The sequence below is a fragment of the Ictalurus punctatus genome, chromosome 23 (genome assembly GCF_001660625.3).
Source record: "Ictalurus punctatus breed USDA103 chromosome 23, Coco_2.0, whole genome shotgun sequence".
Lineage (NCBI taxonomy): Eukaryota > Metazoa > Chordata > Actinopteri > Siluriformes > Ictaluridae > Ictalurus > Ictalurus punctatus.
The window spans coordinates 14,277,384-14,293,040 of record NC_030438.2 but is presented as its reverse complement, the minus strand read 5'-3'; the positions used below and the strand labels follow the sequence as shown (position 1 = coordinate 14,293,040).

Below are 15,657 nucleotides of genomic sequence, written 5' to 3'. Positions count from 1 at the left end.
GTGCACTGGCTGTACAACACAAAACCACGGATTTGGAACACACAGTAGAAAATATATACAAAAGTAATTAATCATACTTACAGGTTGTGATCCAGAGGCGCAAGATGGTCCAAATAAAGCAAATACTGCGTTGACTTCAGACAGATTTGAGAAGCAGTTGTCGGTGAAATGACGGGAACACAAACGAAGGTCGGAGTTGAAATGCTGTGGTACATTTTTTCCCCCTCATCCTGATGTTTGATGTGAACATTATCTGAAGCTCTTGACCTATATCTACATGATTTAATGATTTACACTGCTGTCTGATTGGATAATAACATGAATGAGCAGGTCTTCTTACTAAAGTGGCCATTGAGTGTATTTTATATGTTAAAAAATGGTGCCGTTTAACATGTATAATAAGTTTAATAAATATCAGATGGACCTATAGCAGAATTGAAGAAGAGCTACTGGAGCATGAAAAAAAAAAAATGAGGCTAACTTTTTGAGGCCCTTTACTTGTCTCTGTATCAGGAAACAGTTAAGAGAAATGTAATAATGTGGGTGATAATGTTGCTATATTTTCTAATGCTGTGTAGCATCTGTAATTTGAAGGCCTCTATTTTTAAAACTGTCTTGTTTATAGGAACATCTCCAGATTTAGAATGTGACTTTCTGAACTTGCTTTCAATATCAGAAAACATCTGGTTTGTGTGGGTAGTACAAAATAATAATGATTTTAATTGAGACACATTGCATCAGCCTGCCTATGCAAACCCAATCTATATTAATTGTATTATGTATAGTTTATTATACATGTAAACCTACCATATAGACCACTTTGTAATATGCAGTACACTTTAGCTACAATAACTGTAGCTCAGTGATGGCTGGCCATTCTATTATAGCAATAACAGCAAGGGTTAAGCAATTCATTATATCACAAGCTCTCATTGATGGTATGATATGAAACTGAAAACTACACTACACATACACTTAAAGGTAGCTGAATTCATAAGTTCTATCTATTGTATAATTTCCACCACCAAAAAGCAACACAACTTCATGAACATACAGAAACATATCTTTGCCCACACAGTGCTGTCATCTAAAAAACTATTCACGCAGTATACTAGCTTATACTTTTTTTAATGACTATAAGTCTTGAAGTTGAAGTTTGAAACATTTTGCAACACAGCTGGCAGGAAGCTATTTTGTCCCAGCCTCACTACCAAAAGGACAAACCAAAAACAAAAAGTCGAATGACAGGCAAAGTATCAGTTGGTCAACAGACAGATTTAACTATGTTAGGCAGAACTCAATAAAAAATCAGACAGGGTTAATACCGGAAAAGCATGTGCACAAACAAAAGGCTCAGTAACATCATTAATGAAATGTTCAGAGAGAGATTTTGCAAAGATTTAATTACTGTCTCGGTTGTTTATGGGGATTGTGCTAATCGGGAACAGGTGGTTGTGATAAGAAGTCTGGGAAATTAGAATGAGATAGTGGATCGTATGATGGGTCATGTGACTGGGTCTGTAGTTCATTAGTAGGCTGAGGATTGTAGGAAATTGAGTTTATGTTTTTGTGTGGAGCATACAGGTCTCTGGGTTTACATTGGATTTAAAGGAACTTAAAACAGTTTTACAATAAAATGGGTGAAAATGTTTTTCTTCATCACCTAAGATACTGTTTATTATGAACACTATGTATGTGGGTTGACATAGATTTGTTGCAACCACTTACACCCCCCTCCCCTTTGCTCTGTCTATCACACCCCATCTATCTTCTAGCCTAAAGCTTGCAGATCCTCAATCTGCAGAACAGGAGATAGTGTGGAGGTTAACAAACATCTCTGGGTGACACACTGCATACGGCAGAGGGCCTCAATCCTAAATTATTCAGCCTGTCAACATCACTGAACACAATTGATGCTTCTCTGGTGCTAGCTGTCCTCCTGGATCAAAGCCTTTGAGAAAAGCTGCTCAGTGCACCATGCTGCAATCTCTAAATCTCCTCAAAACACACTCTCTCACTCTCTCTCTCTCTCTCTCTCTCTCTCTCTCTCACACACACACACACACACACACACACACACACACACACACACACAAACACACACCTGCTTCAAATATTCTCACGTCATTATCCTCTTAGGCCCTAACGCACAAATGCATTAAAGCACAAACAAGCCTCCCACAAGGAGGCAAAAGAGGTGAAACACTTAACCTGACAGGCTGTCATTTCCCAAAGTGAGTACTCTATAGGCATGTGAGTCTGTGTTCCTTTAGGATAAGGCAGAGGTGGAAAAGGGAAGTGTTTCATGTGGATGTACCTATCCTTGCAGCAGCAGATTGGGTTTAGGATAATCCTCATGTTGGCGTTTTGCTTCTGGAAAGAAGAAAAGTGACACTGGCAGGTTTAGTGTACAATCAGCATTAAGTAGAAGGAAGGCTGAGAAACCTGGTTTGGGGACTGAATGAAATGGATTTTTAACCACCCATTTAGCTAAAAGCTTTTGAGAATCACATTTAGTTCTACGTGGTATTTGGTAATCTTGGGTGTAAATCCTAAAATGGAGCCTAATGTTGTGAAGTAATGTATAAATCCATCACGTATGTCCGCGTTATGCTGTAATCCCTAATACTGGCTTTAATCTGTCTGACTCTGTGTCCCTCTTGTAAGGGTGTAAACCTCACGCCTCCACATGATATTATGCTTAATCAAAAGATATTTTTGATTCTTAAGTCAATGATTTGATACATGATGATACCACTGACTCTTCTACAGTACGATACAATATGATACAATTCGATTCATAAGGCAATGATTCAATATTTAAAAATACCACTAAATCAGCTATGATACAATATGACATGATTCAAATTAGTAACCTCCGATTCCGATTTATTCACAAATGATAATGATAAAAGAGATGGCCTATTTTAAGTATTAGAGATATGGGCAAATCACCTTGCAACCTATTTACACACCAGTTTAAAAAATCGGAATGTATTTACACACAAGTTGTCTGTCCTTTTTTGAGTCATTGATTTATAGTCAATTGTAATAATCATCAATTATAGTCAATAATAATAATAATAACAATAATGTATTATAATAATCAGTTTATGATGCTGCCTCAATTCATTTTAGTTGTTGCCTTTTAAATCAATACATTGTTCCAAATCATGTGATGGATACACCCCTAGCACCGTGCTGTTTTTCTTTTATTGAATGTCAGATACGGATAGGTAGCTGTGTTCACAATTTCCCATTCATCCACAGCACTCTTTGCTCATTTCTAGATGTAAGTTTTATTTGAACTTGAACAAGCAAATCAAAGCTGCAGATCTGAAATCTAAGTTCCAAGTTCCACCCAACACATCCACTAATCATTCAAGGACTGTGAATAAGATAGGGGCGGACTGGCAACAAAAAGCAGCCCGGGAATTTGCTGTCAAGCGACCCCAATTTGATACACCAAATTCGACCTGATACAACCTGTTTCTTGATCAACGAATCATTAATTAAAAAAAAAAAAAAAAAAAAAATCTGTTCATTTGTATTGTTTGTGTTGAGCTAATATGTAAAACAATGAAACAATTTTTTAAAAGGTTTTCCTTCCCATGTTTGTGTGTACAGAAAGCAAAAATTAAAAGTTGAATTAATGTAATTATCACCTGACACCTAATTTGACTTAATAGCCTGCTTTTATTATCAGAATTATTTATAATATTGCAAATCAGTCAACAGTGTTTAAACACAGAACCAAATTAGAACCAGCAGACTCTATCCAAAGGAGCACACTGTGGAAATGCTCAAACCTACAGTGCTGTGGGACTCTTACATAAGCATTGAAACCCCAAGGTTAACAAAAACATTTTGGTCTTTAGTTAGTTCATTAACTGGTTCACAGCAAATACCATGTAAGTATGACAAAGCATCTGCTCCCTGCTCACTCCACTTTGATGTTTCAGCCTCTGCGTCACTCTCCTCATCAGTACCTGCAGAATGCTTAAATAAATCCGTTATTTTAGCACACTTTGCAGTGTCAGCCAGCAAAGCCTTTTTCTTTTTTTGGCGTACCTTCTCTGCACCCCCGGCCACGGATTTTCTCTTTCTATCCATGTTTCGGCAACAAGTGCAAGATACTTTCAACGATTGCTAGATTCTAACTGTTTTTACTAACTCTTACTTTCTGTCTTTAGAAACATAAACATAAAACTTTACCTCTGACTGTTACAAAGTGCTGACAATTGAGACCTCTTCCAAAAATCCAAATAAACATCTCTTCATAGATAACCTCACCATATTTCTGAAAGCTGTTTATGTGGAGCATCCCTGTATAAGTTGTTATTATAGAAAGATAACCTATTAGAACAGAGATATATAAACCTGCAATTTACCTTGCAGCCGGAATTATTGTCAGGGCTGCTGTTATAGGAAATTAATCTTCTGATCAAACAGAATTCAAAATCACCCAATAGTTTTATAAAAATCTATTTTTTTAAATGACTGATTTAATTAATTAATCACACATTTCTAGGTATTTTACTTTTAAATATTAACTTTAAAAAATTGAAGTTAGAGTTATTTGCACCTTCCTAAAGTTGTCTTAAAATGGTTCAAAATAATTATATAAAAAAAATGTAAACATTAGGAATACAAGAAACTGCTAAGGTTTCTGTAGACATTTTCTTGTTTTGCTTTTTTAATTAGCCTCGTAGTGATTCTGTGCTGCTGTTTTAAAGTTATCTTGCTGTTTAGAATGTTATTTTTCTGCGAGCATTGAACATTGCTGTGTTTTGATGTGTGTGTGTGTGTGTGTGTGTGTGTGTGTGTGTGTGTGTGTGTGTGTGTGTGTGTGTGTGTGTGTGTGTGTGTGTGTGTGTGTGTGTGTGTGTGTGTGTGTGTGTGTGTGTGTGTGTGAGAAAGGGAACATTATCTTTGCTGCCAAAATTAAAATATGAGACTTTGGCTTGTGGTTTTTCCTGCTGTGAAACTTAAATTCTTGTGTGTTGCAATTTTTGAAGCTGCTGCCCTGGGCTTAAATCTAAAATGGGTAGCAGGAATCATGATTGCATGCCTAATATACATGATCATTACTCAAAAACTGGTGGATGCATTGAACGTTTTAAGAGGACTGACTGACAGAGACAGAATGGTGAGAGCGATTGGTTATAATCATTTTGCATGAGGGTGGAATAAATACTAGTGTTCTTTTAGTGAGTACAGTGAATGTCAGCAAGTGGTGGTGAATCCCAAGCACTCTGAGAATTCTGAAACTCAGAAGTCACAATGCAAACAAAAAAGGAAAAACAACAACAACAACAACAGCAACAACAACAGGTAATTGGGAACGTGAATGGAGAAAAAAGGCCAAAAATCAAGACAAAGTACTCTACAAAACCAATGGTTGAATTCAAACAAATATCAGAATTAAACTCTAACATAGCCTGCTGTATAGCTTCCACTAACACCTGTATGTCATGATGATGAAGGATTGTATATGCTGCATTAACTACCATTGCTTGGAAGATAGAAAATGAACTGCCTTTCTGTTATAAGAACGGCAACAGGTACCAATACTGATTCAGAACTTATTCAAGCTGCAATATGGTATGAGCCTGAGTTTCCTGAAATCCTTCCATAACATAAACATAACATAAATCGTGTAACAGTTTAAATAAACATGGATTGTATTTTAAAATGGTGGATGATAAATGTACTGCAAGTGTAATCAACAATTTAAAACAGAAATTACATTTGCTTCTGAAGGAGATAGAACAAGTTATATTATTTTCAGTGTTGTCACATATCGGGAAGCTCTGGACTCCACTTCCCATCAGCCACTGCACTGCACTAGTTGTCACATGACCACCTGCACCTGATTCATGTTTTGGTTAATGAGCACTCATGTGTATATATAGTCCGTGTCTGCACTGTTTGCTTGTCTTTTGTTGTCTTAGACCGCTGCGTTCTATGTTTCGTGATCTTGTTAGTTTATGTTTAGTGTTGCCACAGTAGTATGCCAAGTAGTCCTAGATTCATGTTTATGACTCAGTGTTTTGTTTCATGCCACAGTGTTATTTCAAGTTGTCTTAGAGTCTTTGTTTCTTAGTACGTTGCTTCAATAAAAGTCATTATCTGCACCTGCTTCTGGCTCGACCATGACTTGTGACAAGTGTTTTGTGGCAGTCACGTAGAGAAAAAAAATAACAAAAAGGAGATGGCATTGCACCAAAAATGCATATGGAGCTCTCAAAGTAAAAAAAAAAAAAAGATTTCCACAAAATGGTAACAACTAGATATATCGCTTCATAGATAGATAGAGTTTGTCTATGCTAACACTTCTCATTTGTTATATTTTAAGACACCCAGTGTTTTTCTTTTTATTTAAACCCTATACAAGCCAGTATAGGTTTTACACATGGACTCTGTGCATGTCATGTGCCCGGGTCCTTGAAGGTACTGTTTATACTGAAGACGGAGTAAGTTTAAGCTTTTAATTTTGGTCTTTAAGTACACACCTGAGGCTTATTGATGCCTCCTACCTCCAAGAATGTCATTCTGGGATGAGATTTGGTCTGATTGGAGCACATTACAAGTCTTGTTACAAAAGTGTCTTTAGGATACATAATGGATTTTTTGAAAATCTGCTGGGGCGGGGGGGATGACGGAACCTGCTGACACTCTACTTGCATTGTCATTAAGTACAGCAGAACAGGGGTGTCACTGCAGGCTGTAAGCACCATTTGTCAAAATGATCCCATAAGAATAGTCAGGAAGAGCTACAGTCAGCACAGTGTGTTTCTTTTTTTCTTTCTTTTTTTATTTCTCTCAGTGCAAGCTCTCAATGCAATTTCAAATGCATTGTTTGTATTTGAATACATTGATCTAAATAAATACTAGCATTAAGATTACCTTATGCTTATGATTTCAAAGTCACACCAAGACCCCCTTTTACAATCTCAAAACTGACACTCACAAATAAAGACACACATTTATCTTTGCAACAGGATAGTGTGTGTTTTCTTTATAGTAGCATAACCTGCAGCGGTTGTGTAGGCCTGTTATTTTGGCTGCTAAGGTTGAAAGAGCATTGACAATGCTGGTGTTCAGCTGTTTCCTGTAGGTTTTTCTCTACACCAACCATTGTGCATTTGGCAATATATCTATGCTTTCACAAGTCTTACCTTTCTCTGAACTTCCTTCTCTCTTACCTACATGAAAGATTTGAATGTCTTCAGGGACATCAAAGAGGCATTCTCTACTGACAGATGTTAATGTCATTAAGCTGATAGAAATATTTAACATTGGACAAATTAGGGGCTACAATGGATCAGTCCAGATATCTCAGAAGCACAAAGCATTAGAGTAATTCCATGATTGAGGTGCCATTTGTGACCCACTGTTTCATTTACAAATACACTCACAGTCATTAACATTTTATTAGAAACATCTTTACACCTGCTCATTCATGCAGTTATCCAGTCAGCCAATCATGTGGCAGCAGCACAGTAGAGTCTGGCTCCTCTCAAAGTTTCTTCCCCTTGCCCTCTCAGGGAGTTTTTCCTTGTCACTGTTGCCTCTGGCTTGCTCATTAGGGATAAGTTTAAAAAAAATATTTACATTTTATATATATCTGGATTTCTGTAAAGCTGCTTTTTGACAATGCCCATTGTTAAAAGTGCTATATATATATATATATATATATATATGTATATATATATATATATGTATATATGTATATATATATATATGAACTGAATTGAATTGTTGCACTTTGAACTTCAAACATCAAAATGGGTACAGAAATATGATCTCAGTGACTTTGACCATGGCATGTTGTGCCAGAGAGACTTGTTTAAGTAGTTCAGCAACTGCTGATCTCTTGAGATTTCCATGCACAACAAAAGTTTCTCGAGCTTACACAGAAACAACAACAACAACAACAACAACAATAAAACATCCAGTGATCGGCAGGTCTGAGAGTAGAAATGCCTTGTTGATAAGAGAGGTCAGAGGAGAATGGCCAGACTGGTTTGAGCTGCCAGGAAGTCTAAAATAACTCAAATAAGCACTCTATACAAGGACGGTGAGTAGAAAAGTATCTCAGAATGCACAACACACTGAACCTTGTGTGTTTTGGACCACATTGGTTTCCACTTCTGTCAGCCAAGTACAGGAATATGAGTTTACAGTGGGCACAGACTCACCAAAACTTAACAGTTGAAGACTGGAAAAACATCAGTTGGTCTTTTTCCAATCCTCAAAAGAGATTAGTAAAGTTGGCAATGAATAAAATTCTTAAAATACATTTTAAACATGGGTAAAGTACTTGTGTTTATATTTCAGACTTAGCTTAAAGCATTAATAAAACCTATCTAAAGCACTTAGAAACTGCAATTCTGCCCCACTTTCAGCTGGTTTAAAAAGCTATAATTTGTCACATTGCATCATATAGCATGCAGTGCTGTAGTGGTTCAGAAGCAGCACAGTTACTGCTATAGGATTTAGTTTTACTGTTTACTGTTTAGGATTTACTGTTTACTCTTTGCATTAAATTGCTTCCTTTTGCACTGACTGAACCCTCAGGGTAATTAAGGAGACCTACTTTTACAGCATTAGTTGTGCACATATTGGGCAATTCACTGACTGTTTTGATTATTGTAAAACAAAATGTTTTGCTGCTTAACAAAGAAAAAATATCTTTTTCTGTTAGGAGGAATTTATATACCGTCTACAGTGCTAATACTAGTGCTCCACTAATATTGGCACCCTTGGTAAATATGAGCAAAGAAGGCTGATGTCACAGTTCTAAGGTAGAGATGGAAGCAATCGCAGATTTCAAACATTTAATAAACAAACAGATAAAAAACAAAGACACAATAACACAAGGCAAAATACTGTGGCAAAACTAAACATCGAAGTGTGGACAAAGGCATGGATTGACAGAGCGTAAGACCAAAAATGAACAGATGAACATGAAATACCTGGGCTTCACTCTGCCACCTATGTTCGTGGAGAACTACGCTACGCTATGCCAACAGGAGGAGGAGTACCAAGCTGCGCTACGTAAGCAGCAGGAAGACATGGAGGAGTCCCAGTACAAGTGGGAGCCTGTTCACTGGGCTGGTACCATCTCCCACCCTCCCTCCCCCCTTATGGATCTAGTCCAGCAAACGGAGTGAGCGGAGAACATAAGTCAGCCTCCCTGCTCGTTTGAGGATGCTGCTCAGCCTTTCGGATAAGCTGAGGATGTCGCTCAGTCGCCCTGGTTGGCTGAAGATGTTGCTCCGTGTCCTGACATACCCAACTGCTCCCCTCTGTTCGCCAACCCCACGCACAAAGCCGCTGTGCTTGCCTGCTCCGCTGAGGAACTCGCCCTGCTGTTCTGCTCCTGCTTCACTGAGGACATTGCTCTGCCTCCATGTTCCCCTGAAGATGTCGTTCCTCTTCTTTGCTGCGCGCCGTACGTCACTCCCCCTTCTTGCTCCATGGAGGGCATCGTTTCCCCCTTTGGCCTCGCGGAGAACCTTGCTCCCCTCTCTGGTCTCGCGGAGAACCTCGCTCCCCTCACCTGTCCTGCTGAGGAAGTTGTCCCGCTGTCCTGCCCCACAGAGGACGTCGCTCAGAGCTCCAGCCCTGCTGAGGATATCGCTCTGCTTACCTGTTCAGCTGAGGATGCCGCTCTGCTGACCTGTTCCGCTGAGGACGTCGCTCTGCTTACCTGTTCCACTTTGCGTTGCTTTCTTGCTCCGCTGAGAACGCCGCTCAGTCTCCTGGTTCAGCTGGGGACATTTTGCCCAGGGGGCCAGGACAGCCAGAGGAGGGGAGTGCATTTTTGGTGCTCCAGGAGAAGTGCCCTGGGGGGGGAGGGGGGGGGTTATGGTGATCTGTAATATATCATGGAGGGAACTCTGGACTTCATTTCCCAGCAGCCACTGCACCATAATACATCATTGTCTATCTTGACATTTGTCCCTGTACCACGTTTTGTTTCATAGTTTATGTTTCGCCTTGGCCACAGTATTCTGCTTAGTTGTCTTAGTGTCTTTGTTTTGTTGTTTGTTTGTTTATTAAATGCTTGAAGATCTGCGATTGCTTCTGTCTCTATCTTTGAACCGTGACACAGCTGTGAAAAAGTGTCTTTATTGTTTAACCTTTTGATCTTTTGTTAGAAATAAATCACAGAAATACTCTGCTCGCACAGGTTTATCCAAAATTCTTCAACCTCATTAGGCATTATAGAAAAAGACTCAGAGCTGTTATCTTGGCTAAGGGAGATAGCCAAAATAACACAAAGTATTGACTAAAGGTGTGCCAATAATTGTTGCACACCTATATTTAACAAAGATATATATATTTTTTTTATAAACCTGTGTTTTGTTTGAAATTGTTTGATATCCATGAGAGCAGAGTATTTTTATGTGATTTTTTAAAAACAAAATATCAAAACTAAACAATAAAGACATTTTTTCACAGACTTCCAAGGCTGCCAATATTAGTGGAGGGCACTATATGGAATGAGTCTGTGCTTACTTGAGTCACATGATAAGGTAACTTGGTAACATGATAAGCTGCATATTTTTTTTGACTTATTAACTTTGAGAGAGAATACAGGAAAGGCTGGTGAATTAATAACTGTTTATAACTGCTATAACATGATTTAACAGGAAATGATCACAGGAATTAACTTGACTCACAGATGAGCCATAACATTAAATGAGAAAATGGTAAAAAGAAAATGGTTAAATTAAAAATATATTATTATTATTATTATTATTATTATTATTATTATTATTATTATTATCATCATCATCTCAGGTTGGAAAATAACAGCATCCTTTTGCAGTAGATTGTAATTCCCCACAGACACTATAGATAATTGTAAGAACTATTTTAAATATAAGTTGTCAAAGATCAAAATAGGATTAGGAAATAGTTGAGAAACATTGATTATGATTTGAAAATGAGAGACAGAGAGGGAGAGAGAGAGAGAGAGAGAGAGAGAGAGAGAGAGAGAGAGAGAGAGAGAGAGAGAGAGCCCTTCTATACTAGCTCTGACTCTGAAGAGCTTCTTGTTGTCTTCTGGTCTTGTCAAACGCCGCGAGTTCTCCAGAGCATCAGTAGCCCAGCTGAGCCTCTCCATTTATCTGCACCTGCCAGAGCCTGGCAAAAGGACAAGAGAGTGTGGCGTTTAAAAAAAGAAAGTCAGACAGGGAAAGAGAGAAAGAGATGACTCATTGCAAGACTCTCAAAGGATCAGCCGTACCTTGGGGAACCGTGTTAAGACACCTTACACACATACAAACACACACATTCACTCTCTCTTTCACACACAAGATACCTTTATTCAATTTCCTTGGTCCGTTGGGTAAAAACATTCCTTTCAGTGGTTCTTTTAGTCTGTTGTTGTGGATAGTGGATCTGCCTGAAAAATGAAAATTATATTCTTTAATAGTGTAAAATTTATCGTATTTATTAAAAATGTGAATTTTGAACGAGATTTAAAACGGAAGCTGTCCTCTTCTGATTTACACTGGATTTTCACCACTAAGAAAATATGTGATTAAAAAAGAACTGATTTTATACACTGCATGGTTTGCCTGTTGTGTTGTGTTGGTACACTAACATTCTGAAGTTTAACTGCATTATTTGTCCTATTTTAGTGCTTTGTCACATTTGATATTTTGCAGTACAGAATGTGTTTTATGACATGACTACAAATTACTGCCCAAAATAGTGCACTATATAATAAATAGGTCGTAATTTCAAATATAGAGCAGGGTCGTGGAACACTGCATTAGAAGTCCCATCTGTTGATTGAGTGAGGTTGGGTCGAGGAGGTCAGCCGAGGGAATTTCTGCACCTGAGCTTTTGTGGCTTAGATTTAAAGCAACCTGTCACAGTGGCGTATGATAAAACAGAAGAACTAGAGCATGTGTAATTACACACACACACACACACACACACACACACACACACACACACACACACACACGCACACACACACACACACACAAACTGAAAATGAATACATTATTCTGAATGAACAGCTAATGTGCTCTCGACAGATATAAATACAGATACAAAGAAAAGGGGAAAAGAAAGGGGGAATTGTTGTTGTTTTTTTTTGTTTGTTTGTTTTGTTTTTTGCTGTTATTGTTCTTTTGTTTTGTTCTGTTTATTTAGAAAGATTGCCAGAAAGGTTCACAGGGTATCTGGTTGAGACTAGAGTTGTGCATTGGGACTGGGATCTGGTGGGGTGCAACTAAAAATTTGCCTGAGTTGGACGTTATTATTTTCATGTGAGTGCGAGAGAAGGGAAAACAAAAATAACCTTCATTAACATGCAAGGATATACAGTGTTCAGTCATCCTAAACAAAATTGTAGCCTAATTTAAACCAACACAACCCTGACCAGGCAGGTCAGGGTTGTGTTGGTTTAAATTAGGCTACAATTTTGTTTCAATGTTGTGAAATTGAACCAACTAAATTAGTTAGAAAAGGCAGGCAGGTACAAACACAAACAATAATTGTGCAAGCGGAATTAAAAAAACAGTCCAGCACATATCAGTCTCTTAAGTGTAACTGGGTAGAGCAACTAGGGTTCATTTAACTCTGACATCAAGAAAAGCTAACTGCATTTAAAATACTTGAATGATTATTATACTACACCATATTTAAAGAATAAACCCTGATACGTTCAGTTAACACAAATAACCTGCCAGCAATGCATGGCACTGAAGATGACATCTGATGCACAGACCTTGAATAAGAATCCAGATCTGTATCTTTTTATATTGTGAGGCATGTATGTGGGTGACACCACCTATCCAGAGTCATTTTCGCTGATTAGTATTGTGCCTGTTCTCATCCTGGAGCTAATGTGTTAGAAAAAGCTCCTGATGTCTTCTGAAAGGCAGAGGTCATGGTTATTTTCCACTGTCAGATGACATTTCACACTGACCTGCCCTTGTGTGTGGCCATATGTAGAATTGTATACTCCGTGCTGATTACTAACAACAAGGGCTTAGCATTAGCCATACAGTCGTAATGTGTTCTAGAGTTGTAATTTAAAAAATATATATAAACAGAATGCACCTATTTGATTCAACTGGTTCATAATAATAATAATAAAAAAATAGTACTGTAAGCATTGCTATGACACTATACAATTCAAATTGTAACATTTTAAGACACAAATTTATATAATCCTGTATGTGTTGTGCATTTTCATCACTACTGTTGGTTTGGCAAGTAGTAATAATAATAATAAAAAATTCTGCTCCATTTTTCTAGTAGAGTTGCCAAGTCTTTTCAGAGGAAAGTAGCTGAATTTTTTTTTTCAAAAAGATGCTACAGTAGAAGTCAGATAATGTCACATAATAATTTGCATATTCACTGAATCATCATTATCGTTTGTATATCAAAACACGTTACATGAAAAAGGAATATCTAAAGAACAGAAAAGAATACAACTTATTTCTTATTTAAAAAAAGTATTTGGTCATGCCACTAATGATCGTCATGGGAACGGTGATGAGCAGTGATTGGTTGCTGTGAAAAAAATGGTGACTAATCAGTGATTAGTCATGGAGAAACAATGATGATGGTCAATAATTAGTTGTGGGGACACAATGACTACGTTTACATGGACAGCATTAATCTAATTATTAACCTTACTCTGATTAAGATAATAATGTGATTAAGGTGTTTACATGAGTCGCTTTTAGAACACTCCTGTCATGTTCCCGATTTACATGTTATAGAACATAATTAGATTAACAGCCCGTGTCATTACGTCACCGCGCCACGCCATCCACCGTCCCTCCACAATTTCACGTATCAACATACAGTTCGTCTTCGTTATGGTACCGTATACAGTTTTGGGTGTTTTTATTCAAATTTTTTACGGACGCTTTAAGTGCAATTAATTATTTATCGTGCTATACGTGCAAATAGACAACAGCTTGAAGCCATGGGCTGCGTCCCAAATCGCGTAATTACCGTCTATATAGTAGCCGAGATACATGTATTTTTCCCCACTACAGGCCTATAGTAGGCAAGTATGCGATTTGGGACGCAGCCGAACTCTCTTGTTCGCCATAAAACGTAAAACTGCCGTGTGTGATCGTGTCCTGTTGCAAAATGCGGTGAAAACTCTCACATGACTTTCATAATGTGATTAAGGTGTTTACATGTCTGTAATACACGTCCATAATGCGACTAAAACAGGAGTACTCCAAATGTCTTAATTAGATTATTGCTTACTTCGATTATGACCTTAATTAGATTAAGGTAAGTAAAAATTGCTGTTTACATGGTAGTTTCTTAATCAAAGTATGGTCTTAATCGGATTAAGAGTGGATTATTGTTGTCCATGTAAACGCAGCTAATGATGAATAGTGATTTGTTGTTGGGGAAACGATGGTGATCAGTAATTGGTTGTTGGGAAACAATGGTGATCATTGATCGGTCATGGAGAAACAGTGGTGACCAGTGATCGGTTGTTGGGAAACAGTGGTGATCTGTGATCGGTTGTTGGGAATCAATGGTAATTAGTGATTGGCTGTTGGGAAACAAGTGGTTGTTGGGGAAACAATGGTGATCAGTGATTGGTTATTCAGAAACAATGGTGTTGCTAGGACAGTTGCTAAGCTCATTTATGAAATAAATTCAATAAAAGGACCTAAAAAGTCACCAAATTCAGGCACAAAGCCGCTAAACTGGACCGTCCTATCGTATGTGGACCTACCTATCCTACATGATTAAATTTGGTTATGAAAGCTGAGAAAATTCCTGTTAGAACATCTATATTTGATATATGCTGTGTTGCTCATTCATCATCCACTTTTTAAAATGTAGGGCAGCCAAGAGGAACATAACACAATAAGATACACAAATAAAATGAACAGAATTAATAAATACCCCTGCAAAAAAAAAAACCCTAAAAAAAAAACCCTAAAAAAAAACCCTAAAAAAATCCCTGCAATTTATGTCTATCACAAGCAGAGCTGGCAGACTGAACAGTGATCCCAAAGGTGTACTGTATGTTAAATGCAATAGAGAGTGTAATAAACATGAATATGAACATGAAGTTGGATTGCTTGCTCAAGAATTTCTCAGGAACTGGGTGTTCATATACATGCCTCACAAAAAGCACATTCAGGGCGGTGTTGCACATAAATATCCAAGTGCGCACAGCTTGTGGCACATGACAGCTGACAGAGGTCGATCCAGATTTGTCTTTGGGCGCTTCTGAGGCTGGAGCTGAAGACAGTGATTCAACTTCTTAGTCATTATAAGCCTCAACACTGCTCCCAGACACAATTGCAGAGCCTAGTAAGGCTGGTGATTGAACTGGGCTCTGTTGACGAATATGAGCTTCTACTGTATGGTGTGTGTTCTCAGTTCCAGATTCAGTGATTTCAGCTGAGCCACCAGGTCACCCACATGAGTTCATTTTAAGAATCGTTATATACAGTGGAATATGACAGATATTTATTATTTAATACATTTATTGCTTTTATGTATTTATTTTTGTCAATGCCTAAAAATGCAATGAAGCTGCAAATGAAATTTGTGGCCTGTGTATGGCTGTTAATTAAAGTGCAGTATGAAGTGTTCTTTGCTGTTTTTTTTATCGGCATTTAAATACATGAA

The 15,657-nt window shown here is 37.8% G+C and overlaps 1 protein-coding gene across 1 annotated transcript in view; it reads left to right on the top strand.

Annotated features, from left to right (window-relative positions):
* The window catches only part of LOC108256717 (G patch domain-containing protein 8), a 28,556-nt gene that overhangs the window by 521 nt on the left and 12,378 nt on the right, over positions 1–15,657 (top strand). The window lies entirely within an intron of this gene.